At 39.0% G+C, this 21,425-nt stretch overlaps 1 protein-coding gene across 45 annotated transcripts in view; it reads left to right on the forward strand.

Annotated features, from left to right (window-relative positions):
- The window catches only part of LOC125633483 (uncharacterized), a 786,124-nt gene that overhangs the window by 412,890 nt on the left and 351,809 nt on the right, over positions 1 to 21,425 (forward strand). For 11 of the 45 annotated variants that reach the window (XR_012667812.1, XR_012667817.1, XR_012667811.1 and 8 more), the window contains one exon: positions 12,271 to 12,298. The exons of the other annotated variants lie outside the window; for them this stretch is intronic. The gene's annotated coding sequence lies outside the window, so the exon portion shown is untranslated. The remainder of the gene's footprint in view (positions 1 to 12,270; positions 12,299 to 21,425) is intronic. 45 annotated transcript variants of the gene reach the window in all.

Here is a 21,425-nt window from a genome sequence, read left to right on the forward strand (position 1 = left end):
CAACCCCCTTCTCAGGGCAGGACCAACACCAACTAAATCATCCCAGCCAGGGCTTTGCCAAGCCAGGCCCTAAAAACCTCTAAGGATGGAGATTCCACCACCTCCCTAGGTAACCCATTCCAGTGCTTCACCACCCTCCTAGTGAAATAGTGTTTCCTAATATCCAGCCTAGAACATCCCCACTGCAATTTGAGACCATTGCTCCTTGTTCTGTCATCTGCCACCACTGAGAACAGCCGAGCTCCATCCTCTATGGAACCCTCCTTCAGGTAGTTGAAAGCTGCTATCAAATCCCTCCCTCACTCTTCTCTTTTGCAGACTAAACATGCGCAGTTCCCTCAGCCTCTCCTCGTAAGTCGTGTGCCCCAGCCCCCTGATCATTTGCCCTCCGCTAGACTCTCTCCAATTTGTCCACATCCTTTCTGTAGTGGGGGGCCCAAAACTGGACTCAGTACTCCAGATGTGGCCTCACCAGTGCCAAATAGAGGGGAATAATCACTTCCCTTTCTCTGCTGGCAATGTTCCTACTAATGCAGCCCAATGTGCAACAAGGGCACACTGCTGACTCATATCCAGCTTCTCATCCACTGTAATCCCCAGGTCCTTTTCTGCACAAATGCTGCTTTAGACAGTCGGTCCACAGCCTGTAGCGGTGCATGGGATTCTTCCGTCCTAAGTGCAGGACTCTGCACTTGTCCTTGTTGAACCTCATCAGACTTCTTTTGGCCCAATCCTCCAATTTGTCTAGGTCACTCTGGACTCTATCCCTACCTTCCAGCATATCTACCTCTCCCCCCAGTTTAATGTCATCTGTGAACTTGCTGAGGGTGCAATTTATCCCATCATCCAGATCATTAATAAAGATGTTGAACAAAACCGGCCCCAAGACCAACCCCTGGAGTACTCCGCTTGATATTGGCTGCCAGCTAGTCATTGAACCGTTGATCGCTACCCCTTGAGCCCGACAATTTAGCCAGCTTTCTATCCACCATGTATTCCATTCATCCAATCCATACGTTTTTAACTTGCTGGCAAGAATACTGTTGGAGACTGTATCACAAGCTTTGCTCAAGTCAATATATATCACATCCACTGCTTTCTCCATACCTCAACACCAGTTATCTCATCATTTTGAAGGCAATCAGGTTGGTCAGGAAAGACTTTCCCTTGGTGAATCCACGTTGACTGTTCCTGATCACCTTCATCTCCTCCAAGTGCTTCAAAATGGTTTCCTTGAGGACCTGCTCCCTGATTTTTCCAGGGACTGAGATAAGGCTGACCAGTCTGTAGTTCCCTGGGTTCTCCTTCCCTTTTTTAAAGATGGGCACTATATTTGCCTTTTTTCCAATCGTTGGCAAGGTGGACACAAAGACAGGCAAGGGGCATACACGTGGGCTGCCTCCCAGTGGGGACCGCAGGCCACTGGCTGCATGGAGGTGGGGCATTACCCTGCAGCCCCCCTCCTCTCAGGACACAGACTTGGAGGAGAGGCTGCACGCAACCCTGACACATGCCCCATCCCTGCCCCAGAAACATCCCTGGGCCCTGACCCTCTGTGCCAGGTGCACTGGGATAGTGAGCAAGAGGTACAGAGTCTCATGCATGCACAGCACCGCCACATGAGGCGGTGATTTGTGTCTACCCTGGCTGCTCCCAATACCTGAACCAACGCACCCACTTTGGATCATTTCCGGGGAGGGGCACATACCCCTCTTGTGGCTTCCCTTTACTTCCCCATCAGAATCTATTATTCTGTGGGGAAACAAAAATATCTGCAGGAGAACATGAATTCTGCACATGCACAGTAGCGCAGAATTCCCCTCGGAGTAACACAAGTACCCCACAGCATCCTCCAACCTCCCCCATAACTGGTTGTCTCCCCTTCTCCTCTAATTCTCTCTTCCAATAGTCTCTCCCCCTGGTTCTTCAGATTTGTAATGTGGGAGTTTCTGATACCCTAGCAAAGTCCTGAGCACTCCCTTCCCTCTAAGCCACATGTGGGACTGTATTTAGTTGACTCTCTGGCCCTTTTTGAATCCCATTTCTCTTCCTTAGTTTATGATGTCAAGGTCTTTCCATTAATAAAACAATAAAATCCTGCTCCACAGGTCTCTTATTTTCTTTGAATCATGGTCTTTGCATTTGATGTATTTATTCATCTTTCTATTGCTTTTCTATGTCCATTGCCATGGTATCTAAATGCCTCACAAACTTTACAAAACCCCTCTGAAGTAAAGAAGCACTGTTATCCCTATTTTGCGGCTGAGGCATATGACTTGACTAAAGTCACATAGGAAGTTTGACACAGCTGAGATTAGAAACCAGATTTTCCAATTCCCAGACCATTTGCTTTGGTCCGTTATCTTCAACTCTTCTTCACCTCTGTTCTTACAGATCAGAAGACACTATCTGCATGAGATATTGATACCTACATGCTTTCCTAGAATGTTCTGAGACCAGATGTGAAATGTTTTGTGTTAAAACAATATTAATACAACTTATTTCTTTCAGATCTAACTAGTATATTAGAAAATATTGCAGTGTTAGAGACAGAAGAACATGAAACGTCATGTTCTACTGAACCTTTTAGACCCTTTGGTCCAAATTCTGGTCTGTTACCTACATACCATTCTTTGAAGCTAATGTGTTTAAAGGAGAGCAAAATTTGCCCCTGTTGTTTTAATGGGCAAAATGTGACGCTTTTTTATTGTTAATATTTAAGCCACATCCCGCAGCTCCCATTGGCCAGGAACAGCAAACTGTGGCCACTGGGAACTGCGGGCGGCCATGCCTGCGGATGGTCAATGTAAACAAACTGTCTCGTGGCCCGCCAGTGGATTGCCCTGATGGGCCACGTGTGGCCCATGGGCTGCAGGTTGCCCACTGCTGGTCTATACACTTCAATAGGTGGATGGGATATTCTAACTTGCTTTTTCTTGCTCCTTCCCACTGTTGATTTCTGCATTGGCCACTCATTGGTGACATCACTCTCTATCATTAAAGAATGGTTTTGCTGTTCCTTCTGCAGGCTTTGGCTGGTACCTTTGGCAGTGGTGGGCAGACTAATCCCAGATGAACCCCATTGTATCAGCATTTAAGGCAATCTGAAAGAATCAGTGGTGATAGCATTGATTAATGCCAAAGGCCCCATTATTCCTTTGTATTGTACATACTTTAAAGGACCAACATCTGTTGCAAGGATAAAAAGAAACAAAGAAGTTGTCAGAGCTCTGTGTATAGGCAGAGTGCAATACAGTACTACAGTACAAGCCTGCTTACAGTAATTCGGGCAAAGCAATCTTCCTTCACTATCCACTGTAATCGATTCTTCAGTGTGATAAAAGTAGGAGGGTTGCCAGAATCTGTTTGGGAGAAAGGCTGAGAAAGTACTGTTGTCTAAGATTTACCTAGTACAGTGTAACTGTTTCAGTAGAGACTTGAATGTCAGTGTGAAGTACTGCTTGAAGCATTGTAATTAAGAAAGCATGTATGGACTAAAAACTAATCAGTGCTATCCCTTTGTAAACTGGAGAAACAAAAATCTCTTTCCTTGTCAGCATGGGAAATTTCAACATTTGCATTTCTTTACAAATTGTCACTCTCTATACATATTGACTTTTGAACTGTGGGCCTTGAAAGCAGGAAAATGCCTTTATTTTGTCAGGTATGCATGAAATTAGTATATAAATACAGAGACTATATTTGTAACTTAACTGATCCATGGGATTATCAGATGCTATTTGAATGTTTAGAGCAGACTAGGTGGCAAAGGATTTTTCTTTCTGGTAATAGAATAGAAATGGAAATGCCTCATCAAAAGCTGGTGTTAAATGGTCATTCCTCAAGATGTCACACAGTAAGCATGCTCCTGCAAAGTGTTGAGGATCTACCAGAAGATTCTCAAAGAAGCTAATAGGAGAGTGCTCGGTATAAAAAGGATCAGGCCCAGAGAGGGGAAAAAGAACTTTTGTTTTTCCCTTTATCTGTTTAATACTGTGAAATGTATATCACCTAATCTGAGGTCAGATCCCACTGTGTGAGATGATTCGTTGACTTCCACGGTTTTTTTTATATTTAGTTTAGAGACTTTATTCTCTTTAACTAAGATTGCTTGTTTTCCTTTCCTGAAAAATGTGGTTTTATTCATGATCATGGTGTAATAAATATATGTAAGGCCAAAGTTGATTTTCCTTATAGAGATGCCATGTATTTTCATGGGTAACTAAGTAAACTGACTAATAGCTAGAAAATTGGAACTGTATTCAAAATGTTGAGGTTTTTGATTTTTAAGCATTGCAGCCTGAATATGGAGAACTTAACCTAGGCTGAATAAAAGCAAAAACAGTGTTGTAAGCAGAGGATATTATTGTATAAAATTTACTGCAAGACGAGTGGTATGAATAGAAAATGTATACAGTGGCTTACTGCATGCTAGCAGGTCTTTTCTGGGCTCCGAAATGTTAACTGGATAGTAATGTAAGTTATTACACTCATTAAATTAGGCCACAAACAAGTCAACAATGATTCAGCAAAATGGTTTTGTTTGTATAGTGCAAGGAAGTCTGATAGATATCCAGTCAAACATTTATGGCTAAATGGATGAAGATTTTAACATTACAGCCTAATAAAAACCCCATACTGTGTGATTAAATAAGAGGGAAAGCAGTAAAAAAGAGAAAGCATAATGATGGTAACATGTAGGTCAGTTACAATTTAATTGTCATTGCACTTCATTGCTAACATATCAATTCTCTGCTGCTTAGCTGAGCAGAAAACAACAACTTAACATGTACAGTGGGCCCACTGACTACTCGTCAAATCCCCACTTCCATCACCTGCTTTTGTCTACTTCCTTAACAACCACATGAAGTCTTCCTGCTTTAATAGGATAATTTTGCTGAAAGCTCCTGCTGATTGTGTCCTCCCTACGTTCAATGCATCAGTGATCAGTAAATTTAGTTCACACTCTACATAGATGCTAAAATTAGATTGTTTGCATTACAACTTTCAATACTCCTGGAACAGGAACACCTGCTTGCAGATTTATATTGTTTTGTTTAATGATTTAAAATAAAGATAGCCTTACAGTGGCAATACTCTGATGTACTATATTGGAGTAACACAATGGCTGATCATTTTTCTTACTTATCCCATTTATACTATATCTCCTTGCCATATAAGGTATAGCTTCATTATCATTAATTGCAGCTTTAGAGACACCATGGACATTTATTCCTGCCAACTTTTCCAGAATTTTATTTTTTCAATGTTACTGAGTAAAACCAAGTGGTTTAGAGAGAGAGAGAAGAAGAAAAATCAGTGTGTATTTATTTATGTATTTTAGTCTGTATAATTAATTTCAAACAGATTTTGGATTTGACACCCTTTATAAATGTTAGCTCTAAAGGACTGTGTGTCTAGCACACTTATGCTGATCTATAGTAAAGATTCAACAGAGTACATACCCAAACTGTTAATTCAGGCACCTAAAGTGACATTTTTAATCCAGCTTTGCACAGCCTATTTGTATATAGAATAGAGCACTGCTCTCAGGTGTTTTGGGTTTTTTTAAGTGATCCAGCAGGAGCTACAGAACTTTATTAGGATGATTAGAAATGTCTGTTCAAATCCCCATTTCTTGTAAGGTTGCTAGGAAGCAAGCCCACCGCAAAAGCATTAGTTCAAAATGTTGTTAGAGTTCACTCGTCCCCCAAAAAAGTTTTTTTTTTTATCGTAATGATTAAGCGACTGATCTAGCAGAAGATATCCATGGCTTTCAGAGCTGTGGAGACCTTGGAGTAGCAAGGCTAATGGCTCTGTTGGGACAAAAAATGTGTGAAATTCATTAATTCATATTCAACTTTCTGTTCACATGTGCAGGGTGCTCAATTTTCAATCGTGAGCACTTAGAGTGTCTGGTTCCATATATGTGCGCTCATTTTGGAATCTAGTTGCTCAAATATCCATTTTTGGCACTACTATAGTGGTTTTACACATCCTAACACAGAAACAAGTGACCTAGCATAGATGCCTACATTTGAAAATTAGATTCCACATCTGTTTTCAGACAAAATACACTCATCTAATAAGACACCATGTTACAAAACAAAAAAATCCAGGCTTTTCCATAAAAACAAGCCCTGGAAAAGTACAGATACCAAGACTTCTGAAGCAACATAGTAACATACCATTACTGCAGTCATCACAATGGCTCTTCCAACGTTATTGTCCTAAATATCTCATTTTACTCATCTAACTCTTTTTAACCTATCTAAAAACGTTATCTCAAGGGAGATCTGATGTTTAAAAAAAATTGCAAGAAATTAAAGAGAGATTTGTGCTCTGTTCCAATGATTGTTGCAGTTAGTGGCAGTCTGTCCAGTGATTTCAACAGGCATTAGTTGAGGACCTTGATTAATTTCCAGAAATGTATGACTAAAAGAGATGCCTCAATCCAAGATTCTCAGGGCAAAATATTTGCAATACTTCTTAAAAGTCACTGTGCTGGGTAGGTGTAACTGGATACTTGATGGGCAGTTTTATAAATGCCATTTCTTTACGTCATTGCCTGATAGTCTGTTACGTGGTTCTGCAGGATGGGAAAGTGCACAAGGACCCTCCTATCATCAGCTTGCACCCTGCACACCATCCTGTTAAAATTGCAGCCCCTACACTCTACGGAGCATCGGGACTGTTTCTTGTGGTCATGCATCATCCCAAAAGGAAGAGAGCTCTAGATCCTTTGCTCCTTTGCATTGATCTGTAAAGTAGAACTAGCAAACCTAGCGTAATGTGCTGCATCCTGTGAAGGGGTTTAAGTGCAGACACACGCCCGTGTGCAGCTAGGAACTCAAGGAAGCATTCTGTCTTCCAGTAGCAAAATATTTCCTATGGCTCCTTATGCTGCAGTATGTCTCTACGCAACTGCTCAGCATATCCACTGACTAATGGGCACAAGAGAGCCCTACAGAAATAATGCATACTGGCGGCTTTAGAGTAAGTGGCTTACAAAAGCCAGGCTAGATAAAATGCCCAGATGTGCGTGCTCAGAAGGTTTATTGGGAGTCAATAAGAGCAGCAAAGGCCCATTTTCTGAGAATGCTCTTGAGGGTTTAGTAAGATTAATATTTATGTGTGCAGGACTATAAGGGGCCAATCCAGTATTGCGTATTGCCCATACCGGTTTGTTACAAATGGGATAAAAGATGAGGCAGGACCCAATGCTTGATTCACTCCCACTAGTGTACGGGAAAGCAGTTTGTACCCCACTGTGCTGCTGGCGACAGCTGCACCCAAAGAGGTTTCAAGCCCCTGAACACAATAGCAGGATGGTAGCAGCCCACTTTTTGCCTCGCAGAAAGCCACTTCTGGACCTCCCCAAGAGTTAAGTGTTGTGGGCTGGTTAAACATGACATCTCTGGTTTAGATAGATTTTCCACTGCTGCAGGCCTGCGGCCCAGGTTCGTCTTGTTGCTGCTAATGTATTCCCAGGGTAAATCAAGCCCACAAGTTGGTTTTGGACAATGACTGTAATCATGGCTCAGCAGCAGCATGAACAACAAGAACAACAAAGGATTTGACACAAAGTTCCTCCTCAAGTTGCTTGAGGTTTTTAGGAGAGTAGTGCTTATAAGAAGAGGAAAAACTAGTGGTACTTACCCAGAAAACAAAGAGAATTCCCAGCCTGTAGAGCCATGTAACAGTTGTTGTGACGTTCTGGTTGCTCGAACGCCTCCCCTTCATTCTGATTACCAAGAAGTAATTTTATAATTGTATTCCCTTTTGGAGCCATCACTCTCTAGCCCTGTTGTATGATTCTGCCCTGGTTGCTTGTTACCCAGTAAGGATTTTGTAACCTCTCACAGTGGTGTAAAGGGTAACTAGACCCCTTGGGCCTGGGTATTTGGGGAAGAAGAAGAGCACCTGAATTTTCCTATTAAGTGAAACTACCCACCATGACACAGCATTTTTGCAGCAACTTTGACCTTCTTAGGCATATGACCCTCCGTTAAAAAGCTTGGCTAATGGGATTGGTGCAAAGCTGACAGGCTAGAAGAAACAGCATTTTAGGCTAAGAAAAACATTGTTTTTCCAAGTAACATGGAATATTTTCATAATTTGTAACCTTATTGCCTGCTGACTGAAGGGATGCCAGGCTTGGTTATAGTCACTCTTATATTCAGCATCATGGGAGACCAGATCAGTAATGTTCTATATTCTGTACCTCTGCACATACCCCACAGCACATCATGCTTCTCCTGAGAAGGTGGATGCAGCCTGCATCTATTACCTGGTTTGCAAGTAGGGCACATGCTTCCTTAACCAGTGTGCTTGGTAGTATTTCATATCTATGTGAAACTGTGACACAATTTTAGGTAGCTTATTAGATTGATGATTGATGACAGACAAAAGAGGATGTACAGTTATTCACTGACATTCATGCTTGCTTTTTAAATATCATCCTATATTGTTTCAGATCTTGATTTTACACTCAAGTGCTTAAGCTCCACATTAGCACACCCCTTTCCCCGCCTCTAAATGAACACATCCATTTTAATAGACTAAGTATTCCAGTGTTTTTGAACAACTTCTGTATTTTCCTCCACTCCTTTCTCCTCTTCATGCTTACCTCTCACCCTCACACTGAACAACTATTTTATCCATTAATTGTAAATATTTCCCTCTACGTTATGTTGGACCCCAGCTATTTCTTTTTTTCGTTCCTTATTAAATTATGTTTACCTGAACACATCAGGTTCATTTCACCAAGGCAGGATGTCCCATTAAGCATGACAAGTGGAAGGTTGTGAGATTAATGCCTTTCTTGAGCTTGAATTAGTGTGTCAGCATCTTTTCAGACCTGGGACCACAGAACATAGGAAGCGTGCCATAATGGACCTTAGCCTTTAACTGAACTGCTCTAATATTATTCCTATAACAAGACTACTTTTAAAGAGGCTCATTATTGGCTTCATTAGATGTGTTACTTGCATCAGTGGCTGTAGTTACTCGTATAATATGAAAGAGGTTAACATAGCATATTTTTTATGTATTATATGGCATCTAGCTTGAAGTAGCCAAAAGGTTTATGGCGATGTAATTGGTAGTTAGTGTGAAATTTGTAAGACAAATAGACAATACCTAGGGTAACCCCTATAATCCTCTCCTTTCAGTTTTTTACAGCCACCAAAGGGCCTCATTAAAACAGCAGTCAGCACCTTAGTGAAAAGATACAGTGCTTATAGTGCCCAAATGTGACAGAAAATCTGCATTTTGTAAATCTGACACCTTTGATAGATTATACAGTGTGAAGCCATTGCTTCTAAGCATTATGATAACGCTTAAGGTTCTCTTCTGAATCCAACCGTGCTATATTCACTGGATATAACAATGTGAAAAAAGAGCTAGTTGAATAAAATAAAGCAGGGAAGATGGAGATGAGCCTCCTTCTTTGATACAAAGCTCATCTCATGTAATGGGACTGGAAAGCGATAGTGGTATTCCCAAACATTACTTATATATGGGGATATGTACTTGTTAATATGGGCAAAATGACTGTTCAATGTATTAAATGCAAAATAAATGATAATTAAACAAATTTCTAGATTGTTGAATGACTATTTTAAAAAAATCATATATATAATAGTGATTGGAAGGAGATTTTTTTTCATTTTAGAGGCCAAATTCTGCTCTCATTTACACTCTGTGTAAATCCAGAGAGACTCCATAGACTTTAGTGAATTCAGTTCTCAGTCACACTAGTGTAAATCTGATGCAACTCTGTTGATTTAAATGTAATTCTGTCAGATAGTTACCAGTATAAATGAAAGAAGAATTTGGCCCTCTGTGTTTATTTTTATTAATAATCTGAAAGACCCATAAAAATGATAAAAATGCGTAATCCAGGCTCCACATATCATGTATGTGGTACTGAACACAAATGAGTTGTAAACATTATTCTAGGTGCCTAGGCTACATAAAAATAGTTTAATCACAAAAAGCAACCTCAAACAACTTGAGCTCCAAAGTTGTAACTATGCTCCTCCTTTCCATTTAAGAGCTGCAAACATTCAGAACTGCAAAAAGTGAAGAACTGACCAAAAATAAAATGAAAACTACTACCAATGCCCTCTAATCAGTTATAGTACAAGGGGTTCTGAAACATCTTGTTTGCTCAGTGATTTGGCATATAGGTTAGAGTATTTATTTAGGATCTAAATGTGACAAGTCTTTACCTCTTCATTTAGTCACTGCAACAGTTCCTGTTTAAATTAGAGCTGCTATAGACAATAGGGGAGAAGTTTCACTCAGGTCGCTGACAAAATATAACACAGCTATTTCTATCTCAATCCTTTTGATTATTTCTGTAAATGCACCTTTCTGTTTTACAACAGTAAAAATGCAAAGCAAAAAGGAGGTAAACATAAAACCCTCTTATTCCATTTTCACTGTTCTCTAACATAGTAGGGACCTTATTCTGTACCTACTGATGTCTGACAAAACTCCCATTGACTTCTAGTGAGGCAGAATCAGGCCTCATATACCTACAGAACTGGAAGTAAATAATTCAAGGCAGCTCCATTGTTATGCCATTTTAAAAATAATACCTGTTGATAGGGAATGAGTCTATACCAGTATTTGTGGACTGAAATGTATCGCAGCTCAGTGTTTCGTTTAAGTAAAAACAATATATAAATTATAGGTTTGAACACAATAGGCTAAATTCACCCAACTGTAACTCCATTAGATACTCTATGGAGTTACTCTAGGGGTAAATTTGGCCCCATGTTTATTATATTATGGAATATTAGGAAATTGAAATTTCTTCATGAATTAAATATTTAGAATTCCAAGGTCTCTATCAACTGTGATCTACAATTTTCTAGTGTCTTTAAAAAGAGAAATCACATTTCTTTTGCGGTTGTCAGTTTTTGTTGATGACATTAAGTCGACTCATGAGTTTCTTCAAAGAAGATGAATAATTTTCTGGCTACAAAAGAGATACCTCCCTTTTGTTTGTTTTTTTTTGTTTGTTGTTGTTTTGGTGAGCATTAGTATAATTGCTTGCAAAGGGGAACATTTCAATGCAAACCTCATTGCAAAAAATGGTCTTTTGAGGGCAAGAAGGCCCCTGCTAATAATGATTTGAAAGTACTATTTATATCTTCTGTTAAAGAAGTCTATTTACTTTCAGATGGGTTAGCCATCAGTTCTCAAGGTTTGGGAGATATAGCTCCTCTCAGCTACATTCCTGGTTTGAAAGTTGTCTGGCAATTATTCTTTGTGAGAAGAAGAGATATGGGTTATAAAAATGCACTGTTTAAGACTATCACTAAAGAGAAACAAAAACATCTCACTCTTGTTTACTGTTGATAATCAGTAGGCTAGTTGTCTGGCTATACTGAAAGAAGGAGAGGAGACACTTGTTATGGATTTTAATCAGGCAGCAACTTTATTATATAGATGTCTGGGATTACCCAGCAGATAAAGTGTACAGTGCAGGCAAATCCATGTTTATTCAAATCATTACCACCTTTTGCAGCAGTTTCTGACATCATCCCACCCCCACCCCCCCCCGGCCATAAAGCACAGCTGCCTTCCCTCGGCAAGCCCAGACAATGTTCCCCCCACTGAAGGTGCAGTCAATCTTGGTATTAAGGTTGCCTTTGAACTGAAAGGTGCATGGAGTTCAGGTGGCAGAACTGGAGAGGCCCACTTTCATGTCATACAAAGTGCTGGCCCTTTTTTCTCAACTGCTGGTCTTATCTCTACTGGAGTATGGCATAATTTGAATACTTACCACAATATTAGTTTAAAAAATGATTAAAGCTTTAATGCTGGAAAAACCTTTGCAAATTCCAGATACCTTGGACAGTCAGCCTAAGTGTGTATGTGTGATTCTTGTAAGGGAGAGTTAGCCATTCCTAAAAGCTAAAGAAAGGTCTTATTTAATCTTACATGAAAATATGGAACAGTACATACCAAGTTTCCTGAGTCCTAGGGTAACAGAACTGATCTGAATTTAAAAACAAAAACAAACCATGAACTGGCTTATGTGTAGGTAATAATATTTTAATCAGACAGAAAAAATCTTTCAAATTAACTTTCCAGCAAAGTCTAGTTTTTGATCAATTCCGTTACTTGCACTGCAAAATAAGCTATAAGAGGGCATTTATGAGTATCATGTCTGGGATTTTCAATTCGGTGGATTATTCACATCTGTTAGGTGAGAATTACAGAGTGCTGAAATAATGTATTCTTATGTTTTAGATCTATCACTGCAAAGGGCTACTGAATAGTAAGTATCAACATCTGTATTACTTCTTTGAGTTTTCTGATTAAATGTGTCTAAATATTTCAGATGCTACTGGAAATAAAAAATAAAAATAGTTTCAAGCTGCAGTCTGATGTAGGATTTCATTGAAACATATTAACAGCAAGCATTAGTTAAGGGATTGTATGTGCAATTAGCCCTAAATAACATTAACCTGGTGTTGTGATTTGTATTATTGAAAGGACGTTAGGCTCTTGAAACTGTAAATGATGGAATAAACATAAATAAAGGTACCTGTATTTTGACAGTGATGTTCTACCTCTGGTTCCTTGCACACACAAAAATCATTCAAATGCCTTTTCTTTCTCTGACAAAAATATTCATTAAAAACATTTCACTGTGCTGCCTTTTAATATAGCGCGGGCATTCAACCTGCGCAGGAAGCTTCCTGGAACCACACAAATACTGTGTAATTATCTCGTGGCTCCCTGCTGGCTGCTGCATATTCCAAGCACAAAGTGAGCAGCACATTTCTAGAGCCTGACTTCTGTCTTCATTGTCCCTGCTTGGAATATGAAGCTCCACTTCATTATAGCAGACCTGATCAAACTTGATAGATTTAGCCATTATTCTTGACTGTGTCAACTTTCTGCAGCTTTTTTTTTTTCCTTGGGCTCTTTTGTTTTGCCACCCAGGGAATGCATCTTATTCCTAGGCTGTTTCTCTCTCTCTCTCTCTCTCTCTCTTCCCCCCCTCAAACAAACCAAGCTTTCAGCAAATAATACTCCTTGTGTATCATGTGATTCAAGGAAAATAAGGCTTGCAATTTTTTTATCAATTGTCCTTTATGGTTTTTATTGACTATTTTTTTCAGTTTGTGTCTATAAAAAATTATGCTGCAATATTGACGTAAAATACAGGAAAAGCTTTGAAAATCCTTTTTTTCTGTTAATGGTACAATAAATTTGGCATTGTGATTTTTTTTTGTCTGTTTGATGACAACCTTCAAGTAGCACTTTAGAGTTCATATTTTTAAGAATCATTCAGACCAATGTATTTTGTCAAATTTTATAAATCATTAATTTGTTTAGTTAACCTGCAGATGTCTCCCTACATTTTTTTGCAAAAGACATTAGGTCAGTCTCTGAGCAAATACAGATGTTGATACAACTGGTTTACCATAACCGATTGCTCTGTAGTTTTTGGGACAACAACAGAGAAGTGCAACATAGCTATAACAAATGTTTAAAATATTGAGTAAAATAAGCAGCATTATCATAGTTAGTATAATACAGATCCATCAAATTGCCACAGAAGAAGTTAACCAATATGTCAGAAATTTACTACTGAATTTAAAATACTTAAAGGGTCAGTTCATCTTTACGATAGTTAATGAACATTTTGTGATGAAGCTTTTCAAGCTTTAAGTTTTAATTATAGCACTGGTTATATTAGAGAATACATTTGACAAGCTTTATCAAAATGTGGAACAATGGTTTGGAATTAATTTTTGCTTATTAAGTAAGAATTATGAATACAGTTAAAACTTTGGAGAGAAAAAGGTTTCCCTTTTTTGTTCCCCTTTTGTTTGCAGATGAAAAGATAAAGGATGTGTTATAATTTCCAACAAGTTTACTAAAGTATTCCTATTGAGGTTTATTATATAGTACCATGTAAATACTGATAGAAATTGGGATGGCTTAAATTTAGTATTATCCTGTTTAAATTAAAAAACATCATTATTTTTAGAGTGGCATTTTCAGTCTCACCAAAAGCTTCTCGGCATCTTAAAATGTAAATTGCAGAGAAGCAACACAAAGGATAAAGAGAAAATTTTGAAGGCAATCACAGTGATCACTTAATTCAGTCTCTGCATATCCACTTGGCATAAGGTAATTAGAGTGCCACATTGCTGTAAAGACAGAAAGCTTAGGGTACCATTCTGACTCACCCAGACGATAATACATGATTAGAAGTCAGTGACAGATCACAACTGCTGAATGACCCACCAAGGTCTTATCAAGGGCAAATCGCATAATTAGCATGCACTTCGCTGGCAGAGGAGTACAGTGCTATTGTTCTGGCACAATCAAATTAGCCCAGCCAATGAGGTCAGTGTTCTGTGACCTTAGAGACATTTCATGTTTTATTTTTCTCCCTCATAAAAAAAGAAACAAAAAACACTTAAAACTGAGCTGAAGTTCTTATGGACACTGAAAATATCTGTTATGAAGGCATTTTTGGAATACACTCTGCTGACTCCTTAGTTCATCACGTATGGAATAAAGGAGTTGGCTAATGCAGTCTGACCCTGAGGGACACATATGTAATGGAGCCACTTTGACAGAAATTCAAGCATCTAGTGAGGCCTGGAACTCAATTCATTTGCCCTGAATGCATCCACAACATCCACATAACCAAAAAAAAAAAAAAAAAAAAGCCTCCTTGCAAACATAAAATCTCTACTTCGTTATGATAATTAGCACAATTAACTTGATTTGCTCACTTCATCTGTATTTTCCCCAAGCCTTGTCCGTTTTATTTGCCTCCCCACCCCATTTCCTTAACAGAGCGCTCAGCCCAGAGCGAGGTACAATGGGAATAGTAGACACCAACAATACTTCAGGCATCCCATCAGTGGAACCCTGCAAGCTGAGCACTGTGTAGTGCAATGTCACAGTTAAATGTCACATAAATACTCCTTTCCCTCCCTCCTACTAAAGGGCTGCGTCTTTCTTTCTGAAAGGTAAGGTATTCACCTGCTTAGTGGAGAACCAGAACTTCGCTGTCTACAGAACTAAGGCCTATGGCACTAGAACTGTATTGTGAGTCTCAAGATCAGTAAGTCCCATGAACCTAATCCTTTAGAGAGATGCTGAACTTCTGCCTTGGATGTGGCTTTCTCTTTGTTTTCTCAGCTGAAATACAGTTTTCAATTTGTTCACACACTCCTTAATTGTACATTCTATAGGAAAGGCGTTTTGACATTTGGTATAAATGGGACTGTGTATCATTTTTTAATTATGGCTTCACCATTAGGTTGTGCACATTTTGAACTGCATATCCCAGCCATTTCTGGAAAACTGGATCAGAATGGGTCTATAATAAGCTCTCTCATGTGCACTGTTCTATCTCTTAAACCTGCCACTTTTACTGGTTTTGTTTGTTTTTGGTTTTTTATGGTGGGTTAAGTTAATTTGAGATTGGAACTCTAAGATGTTTAAATGTAATGAATTTAAAGTTGAACTTTCATGTTCAGTCTAAAGAGAAATGAAAACACAATATTCAAATAGATATTCATATACTTTCAAGTATTTATTCCTAGGTCTTTTTCAGACATGATTGTTGTTATCTACAGTACTTGTGCATTAAAGGTTTCTTTTCAGTCCTCCTGCTCATTAATACTAATCAACCACAATTCTTTGGTTGTGACATCACAACTGTTCTCACAACAACAGTTAATAATGTTACAACAGAGGACCGTGACCCTGTAGTTTAACATGCTAGGGAAGAGGTTGTGAGGATGCGATCTACTGTTTATAACATTCTTTTCTTTGATAATTAACCACTGTGGAAAGGATAACAGCCAATGAAAGCTAAACTGACTTATGTTTAAATAATATGTTTTCAAAGTGTCATTGAGCATGAAAGTTCATCTTTGAGTCAATTAAGTAATTCCAGCTACAACTCGACTCCTTGTATAATTGTTCTACTTTGTGACGCTTGAGCTCTAATAGGCATATCTTTTTGCAGTTGTACTGTGTTGCTTGACCATTTCCAAACACATCTTTATTGGTAAATATACAAAGGTTTTTTATTGACCTATGATTTATGAAGCTGAGCTGCAAGAATTTATTAGAGAATTGAGTTTAAATTAATGCACTGTCCTCCCCAAGAATTAATTCCCACAATACATTCCATTTATTGCATATGCCTAGGCCAAGTCAGTTAAGTGCATCAACAAAACTTTTCCTTGTCTAGCGTAAAGATTACGACTAAAGGTCTCGTTGATTGTGCAAATATAGGATCATTTTTTTCTTGAGAACTAATATTGGTTGTCTTTAGAACTACAACAGTATTCAGTCTATTCCAGAGGTCACACACAAACACACACACACATGGAAAAGTTATTCCATTGCTGGGTATTTATCCCATGTGGTAACTTTTTTTTAATGAAAAAAGATAATATTATGTACAAAACCAGTTATTCTAATTATTCTAGACATATAAATAAATGAATGTAGGCTTTATAAATATTGACTTACTTCTCAGACCGGCTGTAACTGCTTTGCAAATTTAGTGTATGTGTGTAAAGAGAGAGAGACAAACTGTGTGTATATACATACATACTGAATGTGCCTATGCATGTACATATGTAATATATATAATAATTCATATTCCCATAAGCTTGGTAGACATTCCTTTCTTAGTCATACAGCCCACACCATGAAAGTCCCCTAACAAACAGGATTAAAATTCACTCCTTTCAACCATCCCAGGCATTTATTCCTTCCTTTTCATTGAGCTACATTTGTCTGATTTAACAAGATAAGATTTGAGTGCTGATGCAGCCCGTTGTTAATGTAGCAGCCGCATCCACCATACCATCGACACTCTGCATCAGAGGGATGCATAAATCAGGTATTCAAAAAAAAATTAGATATGCAGCACACCAGTTTTATAGTCCCAGCCTCAGAAATTGAAATGGCCCAGATTAATGTATTATATCTTACACACTGTCCGAGTGAATCAACTTTAATATATTGAACAGATTCGCAGAACAAGACTTTGTTATCTAAGGAGCACTCGGAAGAAGGAATTGACCTGAGGATTTGATTTGGTTCAGGTAGTTCATGTTGTACAGCAGCATTTGAATAGTTTCACATAAAAATAAAATTTGTATTAGAAATATTTCACATCATTCTGAGCTTGTTCATACTGGAGCTTTGCAGTGGGCAATATTATAGAAACAATGTCCATCCGAGAGATGATTTTAACCTTTGCTTCAGATATGTCAAAACAATATAATGTAATTGTAATGCAAAGTGCCGTTTCATACCAAGGGAGCTTGTACAGACTGACTTTAACTAGTTTAGGTTTATACCGAAAATGAAATGCCCATTGAATTTCATATACAATAGAGCCACCACCATTTACACCATTCTGTTCACAGAACATATGTTGTGTCTGAAGCCATGCTGTGAAATGGTTTCTTTTGTACTCTGTTGCCAATCCAAAAAGGGACCTTTACCTGTGTGATCAAGGACAGAAGCACATTAAAATGGTGAGCTCTCCCCCTCCTTTTAGGATTGGGACTGGCAACAATTGCCATGGCTAGAGCAGGGATTATGTGGGCATTTACCTACTGGCAAATAGAACAATAGCCTAATTGAGTGAGATGGAGTGGGACAAGACAGCAGAGAGCTGTTTGCTGAGAAGATGTGAAGCATTTCTGAGGTGCAGTTTGCTCTGCTTTTTCCTTTGCTCTGACTATTCTGTATAATCTGCTAGTGATGGAAAGCAGAAAGAACATGCCCATATCCTTAGGAAAGTGTTTCCATAGCTCTTCCTGCTACTTAAGGTCTCATATCAATGCCACTTTAGAGTGGGTTAGTGGCAGGACTGGATTTAGGGGCAGGCGACCCAGGTGACCACCTGGGATGCCAGGCTTTGGGTGTACCGGGCTTGGGGTGCTGTTTTTGTTGTTAGCCAAAAAAGGGAAAACAGACAAGGGCGAGAACATGAAGGGAAGAATCAGTAGCATCCAGGTAAGGATACTTGAGGCTGAATCCAAGGGTTTTCTTCATGCCTTGTGGCTGCCATTCCCTCAGCCTGGTTCTGTAAGATGCGGCATCATCTTCTTCAGATTCCATATCTCTCTTTGGAGCACTGCAAAGGAAATACGTCCTGTTTTCAGAGTCAACTATCAGGTGGAAAATCCTCACGGACAATGTTACTAATCTGACAATGAAGCTACTAAGTGACACTTGCTCGGAGAGCCGCATTGACAGTGTAAGGCCAGTGAGGTACCAAGTGACCATACCCTGGTGGCACTGGCTCAGTCGAGTAAAGCCAAGGTTGGAATCTGACATGAGGTGAAAATCCTGGCAAACCAGATCACTGATTTCAAATTTCTGGTCTCAGTTGTGTTTTGGCACAATATCCTGTTCCAAGTAAATGTTGTGAGCAAGGCATTACAAATTCAGTCGATGGATATCGTGACCACTACTACTTTGATGAGAAGCTGCCTTGATTTCATTGTGGCCTACAAAGACAATGGATTTGAAGGTGCCATCACTGTTGCCAGAGAAATGGCAAGAAAACTTAGGAGTTGAGCCTGTCTTCAAGGAAACTTGTATTCATCGGAAGAAGAGACAGTTTGGTTACAAGGGCAGAGATGAGGTGACGGGAAGCTCGGAAGAAAAATTCAAGAGGGAGGATTTTTTGCTCACTCAATGAAAGGTTTGGACAAATGAAGCACCAAGAAAAAAAACCTTGAGTTTTTTGTATGACCTTAGTAAGCTGATGGCAGACAGGAAAACACTCTTGAATGATTGTATGGATCATCACCAGACGCTGACATATGGGAAATATTCGGATGTCAATAATAAAGACCTCTATGTTGAATTGGACAACATCCGTCACATTTTGCCACACAGGAAGCACTCTACACTCCAAGTTCTCCAATAATTCATGATGCAGAGCTGAAGGACACTTTTCCTAATGTGTGGATAGTTTTGAGGATTCTGCTCACACTGCCAGTCACAGTCAGGAGTGGTGAAACACAGACTCATTAAAATATATCTTCAGTCGATGGTGACCAATGAGAAACTGACATCGCTTGCTATTTTATTGCTTGAAAATGCCATTGGACAATCTCTGGATCTCTCTGAAGCATGGTTCAGTTTGTGAGGGCAAAGGCTAGAAAAGTAACCTTTAGAACTAAAGGACTAGGGTTAACATTCTAAGGTTGTCACATACTGTAACAGTATTTAATACTGATCCACCCAATGTTGGTGCACAGTTCAATTTCTTAATGTTAGTACATTTCAGTTATTCTTAAAATTAAAATGTTTCTATAAGCTTAGAGGAAACTTTTTTATTTGTTTATATATGGCATGAATAAATACAGATTTACAGATCTTAGCATGCAAATTTATCATCTTATATGACAGGGACAAATCATGCATGGACATGGTGCAATGTGCTACAAATGCAATAAAAAATAAAGGGAGGGGGCACCGAAGATGCTCCTTGCTTGGGGTGCTATATGGCCTAGGGCTGGCTCTGGTTATTGTACTGGAAGAGAAAGGTAAACCAGCTGTTTGAATTCACTCCAATCCATTCTCAATCCATGCTTCGGGAGTGTCCATGCAATGGGAAATAATAGCTTAGCCCTTTTCCACACTTTTATTAAGGAGTAATTGTAAAGTACTTGCACCAGTAATTTTGCTGTGTTAATTAGCACTGAAGAAGAACTCAAAACTGGAGTGATGAAAAAGTGTATTTGGCACTAAGTGCCAGATTTTTAAAGGTATTTAGGCACCTATAGATGTAGGTAGGAGCCTAGTGGGATTTTAAAAGCATCTAGACACCTAACTCTTTGTTAAGTCAATGGGAGTTAGGCACCTCGGAACTTCTGAAATTCCCACAGTGGGAATCTGGCCCTAAGGGGATAGGTGTTTTTAAGCGGGCACTTTTGGAGCAGGGTTTTTATTTTTAGTGTTGAAAAAACAGGTAGCTTGTGTTGAAGTCTAACACAGCTATGCAGTGGCTAGGGAGAGTAAGACCTCTTCTGCCTCCACACAGCTCTGCCAAACTGAAACCAATCATGGGTCCAGGTAAGAGAGATGGGGAGAATACAGTGCACTGTCCCAGTGTTCCCCCCATTTCAACGAAATGGTCAGGCAGGGGAGGAGCCAACGCTTTGATGTCCCTATGTGCTGGCCAATACATCTGGCTGGACGTGGGGACAAGGGCCGTACCAAGGCAAGAGGGGAGTATGGTAGAAACTGTGCTTCAGCGGGGTGTGTCTGAGGCACAATGCCTCCTTGGGGCAGAGCAACTTACTCAGTGGCTTTAGCTTTGGGCTCTACGAAAAGGCACAATTTAGCCCTTTCTGGTATGACAGTGTTGAAAATGTGCAATGATCTAACTCTTACCTTCATTTTATTAGACACATGATGCACTAAACTACATGAGTTTGTTTTTTAATTATTTTTCAATAGGAAAAATATAACATATTAATGTAAGGGACAAATACATTGGACTATGCATGTTATTTTTTAACATAAATGTAACAGAGCAATAAATTAGATATCTAATATTTTTCGACATCTGAAGCCCCATGCCACTTTGCATGAATTATTGTTCCTTTCTTCATTGGGTCTGATCTAATATTATAGATCTGTACTGGATAGAGAGAAAGATATTATTATCAAATGAATGTCTATTGTGTTCTTCCCATAAGGAAGAGTCTTCAGGAAAACCTTAGCGTTCATGCAGACTCAAAGAGAAATCTTCACGTATCAGAGAATTCACCATTCTGTTGTATATTTAATGTATAATAAACATAAATGACTGTCTTTTTGTGCTATGCTTGTACTGCACATAGCACAATAGGGTCCTGGACCATGACTTGGATCCTAGGCACTTTAGTAATACAAATAATAAATATTAATAACCTTAAATACATGTAGGAATACTACATTTTAAATGTTTTAAATTAGGCTTAAATTAGTGTGTACTTGTACATAGTTTCTGAGTGGGTGGGTCTACTCCATTCCAATTCTCTGTTAAGACACCAATTCAATAAACCATCCCTATTCAGCAAAGCACTTAAACATGTGTTTAGGTCCTTTGCTGAATGCAAATGGATTAAGCACATGTTTAAGTGCTTTGTTGAATCGGGGTCTAAGTCATCTCAGCCTTGGGTATTTTTCTTCCCTTGCAACGAATACCTCACAATTAAATACTCACGTTCCTTTTTTGTTTTTAGTAATGCATGTTACTTTTATTGTTACTTTTTTTCTCCCAAAAGAATACGTTATCAATTATTCAGAATAATAATAGAAACAATTATTTATCTGAGAGCCAAAGCATCTAATACCATTCACACCACTATTTAACTTCTCAAACAATCTGCTGAAGA

This window comes from Caretta caretta, chromosome 3 (genome assembly GCF_965140235.1).
Source record: "Caretta caretta isolate rCarCar2 chromosome 3, rCarCar1.hap1, whole genome shotgun sequence".
Classification (NCBI taxonomy): domain Eukaryota; kingdom Metazoa; phylum Chordata; order Testudines; family Cheloniidae; genus Caretta; species Caretta caretta.